Genomic DNA, 14,201 nt, shown 5'->3' on the forward strand with positions numbered 1-14,201 from the left:
TCCCCCCCACCACTCTCCCTTGCCCCCTCCCACCTTCCCTCCCTCAGGACTTTGCCTTTGGTTTTGTCCATGAGTCCTTGCTATATGTTCCTTGACTTTCCCCTTCCCTTCCCTTTCCCTGCACCCCCCTCCCTCCTTCCCACTTATCTCCGTTGATTTCCTTTCCTTTCAGTGTTGCTGGTCATATTTTCCTTGTATCTTTGTATTGTTGGTTAGGTTCCGCTTATAGGTGAGATCATATGGTATTTGTCTTTCGCCCCCTGGCTTATTTCGCTTAGCATAATGCTCTCCAGTTCCATCCATGCTGTCACGAAGTTTAGTACTTCTTTTTTTTTCTTTCTACTGTGTAGTATTCCATTGTGCATATGTACCACAATATTTTGATCCAATCACCTACTGATGGGCATTTAGGTTACTTCCAACACTTGGCTATTGTAAATTGTGCTGCTATGAACATTGGGGTGCATAGGTTCTTTTGTATTGGCATTTTCGTGTTCTTAGGGTATAGTCCCAGCAGGGGAATCACTGGATCAAAAGGCAGTTCCATTTTCAGCTTTTTGAGGAAATTATATACTGCTTTCCACAGTGGCTGCACCAGTCTGCATTCCCACCAACAGTGTACTAGGGTTCCCTTTTCTCCACAGCCTTGCCAGCACCTGTTGTTTGTGGATCTGTTTATGATGGCCATTCTGACCGGTGTGAGGTGGTACCTCATGGTGGTTTTGATGTGCATTTCTCTGATGGCTAGTGATGCAGAGCATCCTTTCAAATGCCTCTGGGCCCTCTGTATCTCCTCCTTGGAAAAGCATCTGCGCAGGTCCTTTGCCCATTTTTTGATTGGATCGTTTGTCTTCTTGGAGTGGAGTCGAGTGAGTTCTTTATATATCTTGGAGATCAAACCTCTATCTGATGTATCATTAGGGAATATATTTTCCCATATGGTTGGCTCCCTTTTCATTTTGCTGATGTTTTCTTTCGCCATGCAGAAGCTTCTTATTTTGATGAGGTCCCACTTGTTTATTACTTGCTTTATGTCCCTTGCTTTAGGAGACATATCAGTGAAAAAATTGCTGCGTGGGATATCTGAGAGTTTCCTGCAAATGTTTTCCTCTACGACTTCGATGGTGTTGCGACTTATATTTAAGTCTTTTATCCATCTTGAGTTTATTTTTGTGTATGCTGTCAGCTGATGATCCAATTTCAGTTTTTTGCATGTAGCTGTCCAGCTCTCCCAACACCATTTGTTGAAGAGGCTATTATTGCTCCATTTTATGCTTCTGCCCCCTTTGTCAAATATTAGATGCCCATAGAGACCTGGGCTTATTTCTGGGCTTTCTATTCTGTTCCACTGGTCTATGGGTCTGTTCTTGTGACATTATCAGATTGTTTTGAGTACAGTGGCTTTGTAGTAGAGTTTGATGTCCGGTATTGTGATCCCTCTTACTTTGTGTTTCTCAAAATTGCTGCGGCTATTCCGGGTCATTTATGGTTCCATATAAATTTTTGAAATGTCTGTTCTATTTCTGTGAAATACGTCATTGGTATGTTAATAGGCATTGTGTTGAATCTATAAATTGCTTTGGGTAGTATGGACATTTTGAGGATATTAATTCTTCCAATCCATGAGCACGGTATATGCTTCCATTTATTTGTGTCTTCCTTAATTTCTTTTTTCAATGTGGTATAGTATTCTGCATACAGTTATTTTACATCTTTGGTTAAATTTATGCCTAGGCACTTTATTTTTCTTCTTCCTATATCGAATGGTATTTTTTCTCTGATTTCTTCTTCTTCTATTACATTCCTGTTGTACAAAAATGCCTTTGATTTCTGAATGTTGACTTTGTATCCTGCTGTTTTGCCAAATTCACTTATTAGGTTGAGGAGTTTTTGGGTAGAGTCTACAGGGTTCTCTATTTACACTATCATGTCATCTGCACACAATGATAGCTTTACTTCCTCCTTTCCTATTTGGATGCCTTTTATCTGTTTCTCTTCTCTGACCACTGTGGCTAGGACTTCCAATACGATGTTGAAAAGAAGCAGTGAGAGCGGACATCCTTGTCGTGTTCCCGATCTTAGTGGGAAAGCTTTCAGTTTTTGCCTGATGAGTATGATATTGGCTGTAGGTTTTTCATATATGGCCTTTATTATGTTGAGGAATGCCCCATTTACTCCCATTTCCATGAGTGTTTAGATCATAAATGGGTGCTGTACCTTATCGAATGCTTTTTCTGCATCTATCCAGATGATCATGTAGTTTTTTGTATATTCTTTAATTTATGTGATGTATCACGTTTACCGATTTGCATATATTGAACCATCCCTGCATCCCTGGGATGAATCCCACTTGATCGTGGTGGATAATCTTTTGAATGTATTGCTGGATGCGGTTTGCCAATATTTTGTTGAGGATTTTAGCATCTATGTTCATCAGCGAAATTGGCTTGTAGTTTTCTTTCTTTGTAGGGTCTTTATCTGGTTTTGGGATCAGGGTGATGAAGGCCTCATAGAAAGAGTCTGGGAGTCTTCCCTCCTCTTGGATTTTTTGGAATAGTCTGAGGACAGGGGTTAGCTCTTCCTTAAATGTTTTGTAAAATTCTCCTGGGAAACCGTCTGGTCCTGGGCTTTTGTGAGCTGTGAGTTTCTGGATGACTGCTTCAATTTCCCCAGCTGTTATCGGTCTGTTCAAGCTTTCTGTTTCTTCCTCCTTCTGTGTTGGAAGATTATACTTTTCTAAAAATTTGTTCATTTCATCTGGATTTTCAAATATCTTGGCATATAATTGTTCATAATAGTTTCTGATGATCATTTGTATTTTTGTGGTATCAGTTGTTATTTCTCCTCTTTCATTTTGGATATTATTAATTAGTGTCCTCTCCCTTTTTTTCTTGCTGAGTCTGCTTAAAGGCTTCTCAATTTCGTTTATCTTTTCAAAGAACCAGCTTCTGGACTGGTTGATCCTCTGAATTGTTTTTTTGTCTCTATGTCATTCAGTTCTGCTCTAATCTTGACTATTTCCTTCCTTCTACGTGCTCTGGGATTTATTTGTTGTTGTTTCTCCAGTTCTTGAAGTTGTAGTGTTAAGTATTTTGTTTGAAATGTTTCTGTCTTTTTTATGTAAGCCTGTATTGCTATGAACTTCCCTCTCAGGACCGCCTTTGCTGTGTCCCGTAGGTTTTGGACTGTTGTCTGTTCATTTTCATTTGTTTCCAGAAATTTTTTGATATCTTCTCTTATCTCATTATTGACGGATTCATTGTTTAATAGTGTACTGTTCAGTCTCCATGAGTTTGCAAGTTTTTGAAGTTTCTGTTTGAGGTTGATTTCGAGTTTCAAGGCCTTGTGGTCTGAGAAAAAGTTTGGTATTATTTCAATTTTCCTGAATTTGCTGAGGCTTGCTTTCTGTCCTATCATGTGGTCTATCTTTGAAAAACTGCCATGAGCATTTGTAAAGAATGTGTATTTTTCTTCTGTGGGATGTAAGGTTCTATATATGTCAGTTAAGTCTCTTTGATTTAGTGTGTCATTCAGCGCCACAATATGTTTATTAATATTTTGTTTGGAAGATCTGTCCATTTATGACAGTGGGGTGTTGAAATCCCCTACTCTCAGTGTGTTGCTGTCTATATCTTTTTTGAAGTCATCCAACAATTTCCTTATAAACTTGGGGGCTCCTATATTGGGAGCATATAAGTTTACAATGTTGATGTCTTCTTGATAGATTCTTCTTTAAGTATGGTAAAGTGCCCCTCTGGGTCTCTCTTTATGGCCTTTGTTTTGAAATCCACTTTGTCTGATACAAGTATGGCAACCCCAGTCTTTTTCTCATGCCCATTTGCTTGGAATATGTTTTTCCATCCCTTTACTTTCAATCTGTTTGGTCTCTTGCTCTGAGGTGGGTCTCTTGTAGACAGCATATGTGTGGGTCATGTTTTCTTATCCATTCAGCTACCCTGTGCCTTTTGATTGGGGCTTTTAGACCATTCACATTGAGAGATATTACTGATAGAAACTTACTCATCTGTTCTCTTTTTACTTGTGTTCCTCTCTGTCTCATTCTTTTCCTTCATCTGCTTAAACCAGTCCCCTTAGCATATCTTGGAGTGCTGGTTTGGTAGAGATGTATTCTTTTAGTCTTCTTTTGTCTGGGAAACTCCTTATTTCCCCTTCTATTTTAATGGAGAGCCTAGCTGGGTAGAGCAGCCTTGGCTGTAGGACCTTGCTTTTCATGGCTTGGAATATTTGTTGCCATTCCCTTCTGGCTTGTAGTGTTTCTGTTGAGAAGTCTGCTCCTAGGCGTATCGGGGCCCCCTTGTATGTTACTTTCTCCTTCTCCCGTGCTGCCTTGAGGATTCTCTCTTTGTCTTTGACATTTGCCATTTTAATGATGATGTGTCTTGGAGTGGACCTCTTTGAGTCCCTCTTGAGTGAGGTCCTCTGTGCCTCCTGGATCCATGAGAGCCTTTCTCTCCTCAAATTGGGGAAATTTTCCATCATTACTTTTTTGAGGAGGTTCTCTATCCCTTGCTCCTCTTCATCTCCTTCTGGGATCCCTATTATACGGATATTATTGCGTTTCAGGTTGTCCTGCATTTCCGTAAATGCTTCTTCATTCTTTTTGAGCCGTTTTTCCATTTCTTGCTCTTTCTGGGAGCTTTTTTCTACCTTGTCTTCCATCTCACTGATTCGATCCTCAGCTTCATCCAGCCTGCTTTGGATTCCTTCGACTGTGTTCTTCAATTCAGAAATGGTATTTTTCATATCCTCTAGTGTCTTCTTGATAGTTTCTATGTCCTTTTCCAGGCTGATATAGTTTGCTGTGAGATCCTGATAGTTTCTCTGCAGTTTCTCATAGTTCTCTTTGAGCTGGCTGAGCTCATTGAGCTTCCTTAGAACCATTGTTTTGAATTCCATATCTGATAGTTCCCTTGCCTCTATTTCATTGAGCTCTCTCTGTGGGGAGTCCCCTTTTCCACTCATTTGAGGGGAACTTCTTTTTTTTCCCATATTTGTGAGAGTCTGTTAAGTATTTTTGTCCTTTTCTTTCTGGGCCTGCCTCTGATGATGTCAGTTGTTGACCCTATAGGACCTTGGGTTGTTTGTTTGAGCCTTCCAGGAGTCTAACGTCTGTGTCTGACTCCTGCTAGGAGCAGCTCTGTGACCCCTTCAGTCAGGGCTGGGCTATTTTTGGGGATCTCTGTGCACTCTCATGCGGGCTCCTTGAGCGCGCTCCCAGCGCAGCAGGATCCCCTGCCTGCCTGGGCTCGCATGTGCTTGCCCCAGACCAGGGGGTTTATTCACGACCTCGCGACCTCGCGTACTCATCTGGCCCCCCTGGCCGGCCAGCTTCGCGGCACTGGTCAGTTTAGGGTCTTCTATTGTGTGTTTTCCCCGCTTTTGGCTCTTTGGGTGCGTTGCTTGCCCTCACCAAATGGGGACTACGGAAATGGGAGGAAGTCAGCTCCAGGACTTTCCGGTTAATCCTGTCTCTGGCCTCTCCTCCAGGGACTCCGGGCAGCTCTACTTATTTTGTGGGCCCCTCCGCAATGGCAGCCAGCAGGTCAATTTACACCTGCCCTTGCTGCTCTGTGCACTCCCTCGCAGGCCGTATGGGTGCCAGTCTGTGTGAGGCCTTGCCGGCAGGTGCAAGCGTTCGCCAGCCTGCGTGGGTCACACCCACGCTTGCCAACCCTCGCTGGTCACTCGGCGCAAGTATGCACGCCTGTTCTGGGTGTTTTGGGGGGTGTCTATGTTTGCTTTTCAGCTTTTGGCTCTTTGGGTGTGTGGCCTCTTCCCGCGTAATGGAGACTACAGCAAGGAGAAGGAGTCGGGACTCCCTGGTTCCTCCTCCTGTTCTTTCCCCAATGCCTCCATTTCCAGACTCTCCTCAGGGGCCTCCGGGCAGTTCCCTGACCCCTTCAGCCAAGGTTCCACCCCCTGTGCAGACTGCGTTTTGATCGCAGGCAGTCTGGTTCATGCGCGCCCCACTTCTGCCTCTTTGGGGTCGCGCCTTTCCAGCCCACAATGGAGACTACAGAACGGGGAGGGAGCAGACACTCCCCGGTTTCTCCTCCCGTTCTTTCCCCAATGCCTCTGTCTCCAGTCTCTCCTCAAGGCTCTCCCAGCCAGTCTGCATTCAGCCCTGCAGCTCACACGCATACAAGCTGTGTGCAGAGCGCACAAAAGGCAGGTTAATTGATTCCCTTATGCCTGAGAGAGATGGTAGCTGCAGAGTGGGAGGCGTGTCATCACCGGGGCTCCACCGGCCGCTGTGTCAGTTCTCTTCACAAAGTTTTCCTCACCAGTCTTTTCCCAGGCACCAGCCCACCCTGCTGCTGCCTCTGCCCAGAGATCAAGGAGGATGGCTGCCACTGCAACTTTTGCGTTTGCCCTTTAAATGTCTCTCTGCATCCCCAGCCACCTGTCTCTGGCAGTGAGTGCCCCAAAGCTTTTTGGGGTTGCGTTTTGTCTGTATTTTCTTAGCTTTAGCTGCTGTAGTTTAGGGGTTCCTGTTTATGATTCAGATCCCGTTCTTCTTGAGGAAAGCTATCTGGCCGTTTCAATGTCCCTCTGGTGCCAGTGCCCATGGGCACCCAGCCCACCCTCTCGAGCCTCCACCGCACTTCTCACTCGTTGGGATGTGTGAGAGTAGAATCCACTGTCCGTGGCACCAAGGCTCCTCTCCCACTATCGCTCCACTGCTTTCCAAGTGATTACTCCATTATTTAACTGCAATTCCAGTTTGGTTTTAGGAGGAGGTCAGCGTGACTCCCATTCACTCCTCCACCATCTTCCCTCTATTTTACCTCTTTTCATTGAGGTATACTCTTCTGTGGATTAGCTGACTATATATAGCTATGACCGAGCTGTTAAAAATTACATTTACCCCTGCCTGTCTCCCCTACTAAGAATGTAATTCTGCATCATCTCCTGCCTCTACCCCATCATTGTCAAGAGTGAACCATTGTGTGTATTATCACCCTCAGGTGCCCTGAGGTTGGAAAAGGTTGCGTACTATTTACCTCAAAGCTTCCTTCCAGCTCTTCTAGCTCTTCTTACTAAAAGTTCATCAAACTTGAGTTACACACAGGCCAGTGTAGGAACTGCAAATTTTATCTTCTTGGCATACAATACTAAGGGGAAATATCACCTGGTACTCTAAAGGACAAAGACAATATCAATATATTAAGTGGGGCAAAAGTATGTTTAGAGTAGTTTCTATGAAAAATAATATAATAACTAATAAATAATAATAAAGATTAAACTCTGTGTTTCATATACTCACAGCTGCAATCCTACTTTTGCTCACCCCTGTACATGGTTTCTTAGCTGTTGGTCAAGGATTACTATGGTTTAGTTACTTTTCATTATAGATCACTACAATTTGCAGTACAAAGTTCAGCCTTCCTCCCCTAGAGTCGATACACCACTGTTGATAATACGTGAGACTTGTCATAACAAAGTTGTATACTTACTGAAGACAAGAGCTAGCTCTGATTCTGCTCAAAGTTGTATCGCCAACCACAGTACCTAGTTCATAGCCATTCAATAAATATCCAATGGCTGACTGAATAAACAGATTAATATGGGGAGAATAAAGACCTATGGCCCAAAAGCTGTTCTGTTGACTAGCATATCCTAGTTGCTAGATGAAAAAATAAAGAAGTTTCTGGAAGTTTTTTGGTTGGTGAGAAGTGAATGATTAAGAAGCCCAAGTCTAGTTTGGAATTTGGTTGGAACTACCCACTTAAATTTTAACTACCTATGGCAAAATAAATCATGTAGTGCATTCTCTGAATAGAAATTATGCTGAAATAATTTGGTTGAAGTTTAATCAGGATATTAAGCAATTACCTATTCCATTACTTATTTTCTGAGCCACAGATAAGCAGAAAAATCTTTTGTTTGCTTATTGAAAACCTCTTTAATGAATGCATTTTCCTGCCCAAGTTAGATTTAGTGAAAATGTTGTTATGATTACATATGTTATAGGGTCTCAAGATTCATTGCAAACATAAATATATGGTATATTATGGATGTAATAACAGGAGATTAAGGAGACTGGGATGAAAGTCACACTGACCCAGAGTAACCTTATGGTGAAGTTGGTAACCCCCATGGTTTGATTTGGAAGGTGCTGAGCAGTCTCCTTTTTTCACAAATAACTCCCATCTGGATTGTTCAGTCCTTGAAATGCCACCATTTACACTCTGGATTAGGGAATTAATCTTTGTTCCAGAGTCTCCTGTTTAAAAGTAAATATTGGTTTGCCCAAAAATTTCTGTTCAGTTTTTCCCACAAAAGAAAAGACATTTTTCATTTTTACCAATAACTTTATTGACTTGGCTATTTTGAGTATGTTAGCTATCTCCCGAAATTCGCTTCTAGTGGGTAGAGGCCAGGGGTGATGTTAAATATCTTCCAATGTATAAGATAGCCCCACAGCAAAGAATTATTTGGCCAAAATGTCAATAGTACGAAGAAACTTCACAAACTGCTTTTGACATGTTCAATCTGTCACCTTCTTCGTACACCACGGATCTTTTTTATTTTTTGCATTTCAGCTGTGTTTTTATCTTTCTTGAAATAATAAGGCATAATACACTGAAAACATTGTATATTTTCTTTCATCTTCAATAATAAAATGGCTTCACAAAAATTCACCAATTTTGATAAGACTTTTCTAATGCACAGTGATATGACAGCTGTCAAAATGCAATCTAACAAAATTGTTTTGAATGAAGTTAAAGAGAGCTAAGCACTACTAGAGCTATCATACAGAAAAACTAAACAAACTTTTTGGCCAACCCAACACTCCTAAGAGAGCTAAGGCCTTATCAACCTGAATGACATCACTGGATGATGAAAGATCATGTTCACTGGACAAGAACAGGTCACAGAATGACTACCTTTTGAAAGGGTGGCAAGGGCCCTGAGCAATGAATCCTACCTCAGCGATGCAGACCTGAGTGGGTCACTGAGCTAATAGGCACATGAAATTCCTGGGTGTTTAGAACATAAGATGCCAGAAAGCCAGGAAGGGTATTGAAAGGAGAAATATAAAAATCTCACTTCAGATGAACCTTACCTACTTTCCAACCTTGCCCAGGTAGAATTTCTGCATGGGCAACATGTATTCTCTATTTTTAAATGCTGACCTCTCCCTACAGTGTTGTAAAATTCATTGTTATTTTCAGCTCAGCTTCAGGCTACCATGATTATTTTCTAGAAGCCCAAGGACATTGAGGGGAAGGAGTCATGAGATAAGTGGAAGGTACACTAACCTTCTCACAAGACCAATCTGGAATTACAACTAAATCCTGAATAATCAACTGAACACTAGCTGGAGGGAAGCCTTAAAACCAAGCGTAGAAGAAACCACTTCACCACAACAAGACTGGTAGAAGTGCAGAGGAGGTGTAAGAGGGCTTGCCAGGCTCCCACAGGTGGCAGCTGAAGTTCTTAAGGGATATTTCAGCAGTCAGGGGGTACCGCCTGAGAAATGTGGTGTTTAAACCCCAAGATGGGCTCCCCAGCCTACAGCATCAGAGGCAGGAAAGGAACCATGATAACATCCATCAGTGAAAAATCAGAAGTGTTTCTATCTGCCAAGGTGAGATGGCTGGAGACTTGGAGCCTCTTAAAGGGCCAATGCACAAAGTTTAATCTGCAGCCACTTACACCGGGCTCCGGCAGAGGGAGGGCAGAACGGAGTAGAGATGGTTGCGGAGAGTCCAGGCTTGGAGGCTCTGGGGAGAAAAGTGTAAGAATAGCTGCCAGCATCCCTGTGCTGAGTCATTCCCCATACTGCAAAAGCTGTCTTTCTCAGGCATAGCACTCCTCTCCAAGTGGCATCAGCCCAAGGGGAAGCAATAGCCCTGCTCCCAGGAACTACTCCGCCCTACCCTGTGGTGCTTAAGCCAGGCTGCTGATTACAGCTTGAGACTATAATCACTGATAAGTTTAATAGCTAAGGTGGAAAATACAAAGCAGCAGCCAAAACGGGAAGACCAAGAAACAGCCCAAATAAAAGAACAAGAAAATTCTCGAGAAGAACTAGATGAAATGGAGGCAAGCAATTTATCAGAGAGAGAGCTTAGAGTAATGATTACAAGGATACTCACCAACATGAAAAAAGATGTAGAAACCATAAAAAAAGACCAGTCATAAATAAAGAGTGCAATATCTGAAATAAATAATACACTGGAAGAAATAAACAGTAGGTTAGATGAAGCAGAGGATCAAATCAGTGATTTGGAAGACAAGGTAGGAAAAAAATACACAGGGAGAACAGCAAAAAGAATTTTTTTTTAAAAATGAGGAGAGCTTAAGAAACATTTTGGACAACATGAAGTGTAACAACATCTGCATCATGAGAATACCAGAAGAAAAGAGTGAGCAAGGGATCAAGAACCTATTTGAAGGAATAATGATCAAAACCTTCCCTAACCTAGTGAAGAAAAAAGATACACAAGTCCAGGAAGCTCAGAGAGTCCCAAACAACTTAAACCCAAAGAGGCCTACAACAAGACACATCATAATCAAAATGACGAGGCTTAAAGACAAGGAGAAAATCCTAAAAAAGCAAGAGAAAAGCAGGTAGTTACAACAGAGCGCCAATTAGACCAGATGCTTCATAGCTGAATTTTAACTAACATTCCAAGAAGAACTAACACCTTTCCTGAAACTATTTCATAAAATTAAAGAGGAGGGAAGGCTCCCAAAACTTGTTTTATGAGGCCAGCATTATCCTAATTCCAAAACCAGATAAAGACACTACAAAGTAAGAAAATTATAGGCCAATATCCCTGATAAACATGGATGCTAAAATCCTCAACAAAATATTAGTAAACCAAATACAGTAGTGCATCAAAAGGATCATACACCATGATCAACTGGGATTTATTCCAGGAATGCAAGGTTGGTACAACATTCACAAGTCAATAAATGTGATTCACCACATAAATAAAATGGAGGATAAAAACCAAATGATCATATCAGTAGATGCAGAAAAACACATTTGATAAAATCCAGCACCAATTTATGGTAAAAACTCTCAACAAAGTGGGATTAGAGGGAATATACCTAAACATAATAAAGGCCATATATGACAACCCTACTGCAAAATCATACTCCACAGGCAAAAACTACAAGCATTTCCCTTAAGATTGGGAACAAGACAGGGATGTTCACTTTCACCTCTCTTACTCAACATAATACTTGAATTCCTAGCCACAGCAATCAGACAAGAAGAAGTAATAAAAGGCATCCAAATTGGAAATGAATAAAACTGTCTTTTGCAGATGACATGAAACTGTACATAGAGAAAACCCATGATTCCACCAAGAAACTACTAGAACTGATAACTGAATTCAACAAAGTAGCAGGATACAAAATTACTAGCCAGAAATCAGGTGCATTTTTATATGCCAATAATGAACCAACAGAAAGGGAAATTAAAAGTCCCATTCACAATTGCTACAAAAACAATAAAACACCTAGGAATAAACTCAACCAAGGATATAAAAGACCTGTACTCAGAAAATTATAAGACACTTCCCTGGCTGACGTGGCTCAGTGGATCGAGTCCTGGCCTGAGAACCAAAGGGTCGCTGGTTTGATTCCCAGTCAGGGCACATGCCTGGGTTGTGGGGCAGGTTCCCGGTAGGGGACACATGAGAGGCAACCACACGTTGATGTTTCTCTCCTCTCTTTCTACCTCCTTTCCCCTCTTTCTACAAATAAATAAATAAAATCTTAAAAAAAGTTTATGGAGAGTAGTCCAGAGTTTTTACTAGATTCTCATTGTGATCCATGACCTTAAAAAAGGTTAAAAACCACCAATTCAGCTGTTTGGTATTTTGAAGAGAACTGTGCTAATGAAGACAGAGTTCTATAAAACTGCCAAGAGTGACTTTCATCAGAAATTTTGGGGTGTAGTGGTTGACTATTATATATTAGTTTTGTGTGTTTTGCCTTTGTCATAAAAGTGGAAGGGAAAAATGAATTCCAGTTACTTTGCCATTCTGGTAGTTGCAGTTTTTATATTGCTTGTGTTTAGTTTTTAATTTTTAAATATTAGGTCATTTGTAAAACCATCATTTTGTTTCCTATACCCATCAGATAAAATAGATCATAATAGATTTAGTCTGTATGTAATTATACTTTGAGAATCTATGGTTTAGCTAAAATTAACACACACATCAATCAAAATATACAAGTTAAAGTGTGCTATGTTTCTCTCCATGGCTTTGAACAAGTGTAATGTGAATTTCAATGTTAGTCTACCCTAAAACCTACAAAAACTTTACCTCAATTAGTGTACAGGTAAAATCTATATAGAAAGGGCTCCACAGTTTTAAAAAATCCTCTACATGAAAATCTGGATGTGATAAGTTAGAGAGTCATTACTTCACTTAGAAAGGATTCACTTTAGAAGGAAGTCAACACAAGAAGTCTATACTGTATTTTTATGAAGGTCAACAAAAGGCAACATCATCTCTAATTGATGGAAAACAAATCAGTGATTGAGTCTGGGTCCAGAACATTGGTGGGATTGCACAAAGGGGCGTAGGAAATGTTTTGGAATGATGGGAATGCTCTATCAGGTCTGTCCAGTCTTTTAGTGTCTCTGGGCGACACTGGAAGAAGAGTTGTCTTGGGCCACACTTTAAATACACTATGACACATAATCACATAAAAAAATCTCAAAATATGCCCTTGCTGGTGTGGCTCAATGGACTGAGTGTTGGCCTGTGAACCAAGAAGTCACTAGTTCGATTCCCTGTCAGAGAACATGCTTAGGTTGTGGGCCCGGTCCCCAGTGGGGGGCGCTGAGAGGCAAACACACATTGATGTTTCTTTCCCTCTTTTTCTCCCTCCCTTCCCCTCTCTCTAAAAATAAATAAATAAAAATCTTTTTAAAAAATGTTTTAAGTAAATTTACAATTTTGTGCTGGGCCTTATTCATAGCTATCATGGAAAACATGCTGCCTACCACTGCTTGTGGTGGTTTCATGGGTGTATACATATGTCAAAACTCATCAAACTGTACACTTGAAATAGGTGCAGTTTATTGTACATAAGGTAAATGTCAATAATATTGCTTATAGAAGATTTACCTCAGGATCACTAAAGTAAGATTTCATTAAATGTTTATTGAACCTAAAAATAAGATTTAAAATCTGATTGATTACACAAATGAAAAAATCTACCTGTAAATTTCTTCAAGGTAGGATGTGGGTAAAATATGATGAATGTAAGAGCTTTTTAGCAGGTGAAGAAAAGGTGACAATGCATTTTAGTTAATATTTAACATACAAGAATGATCTCTTTATTATTGTGGAATTACCCCAACAGTAAAACAAATTAAATAATTAGTTCAGATTATCTAAAATTGATCTTAAGTGTTCATTTAGAATAGTTTCCTAGTCTGGCCCTTCCAAAGTAGATAGCATGAGACACGATGATAATATAATAGCTCATTAAAGCTAAATTGTACATCATCTATGATTTCAACATTTTGTATTCACTAAAGAAAAATTATATTAGGAATTGTTTGTACATTACTTTGCATTTAAAAATTGGGTTATTTAAAAATTGCTACACTCAGATATTGAATAGCACGGTGGTTCCTTGGGAAATCTAATATGATAAATGAAGCATTAATTTTAAGACCTAGTTTGAAATGCTGTGTATCAATCAATACGTACCCTTTATATAATCTCCTCTGGAATTTTTAAAGATTTTTTTTCCAATTTGTGAGATGGTGATGGTGAATTTTTTTCTTAGTGGTCAATGTGAAAATGGGAAGCCCTGAATGAATCCTAGAAATAATATTGAATCCAATTAAAGCCACCTTATCATGTGTGCTTGTAGAATATAACAAAGCTAAAAATACAGAAATAAGATTTTCTAGAATACTACACAGGTATTGTTGCAAAACACTTTCAACTGAATTGGGAATCAGTTATTAGTTATGCTTATGTGTTAGTGAAATTTACTCTTTACTGATAATCCAGGAACCTTGCATTTATTTAGTAGTTATCTTGACCTGTTTATTTTGGATAGATGGTAGGAGCACCTTGTTAGAAGAGCGTTAGTAAGAATGAAGGGAGGTAGTGGCCCATTGATTAGGTCAACGAAATTCTAAATGCCAGTAATGGGTTCCTTAGCCTAAGAACACTGTACTTAGGCTA

This window comes from Pteronotus mesoamericanus, unplaced genomic scaffold, assembly GCF_021234165.1.
Source record: "Pteronotus mesoamericanus isolate MK-2021 breed Mesoamerican mustached bat unplaced genomic scaffold, CSHL_Meso_final contig_58, whole genome shotgun sequence".
In the NCBI taxonomy this organism is placed as follows: Eukaryota; Metazoa; Chordata; class Mammalia; order Chiroptera; family Mormoopidae; genus Pteronotus; species Pteronotus mesoamericanus.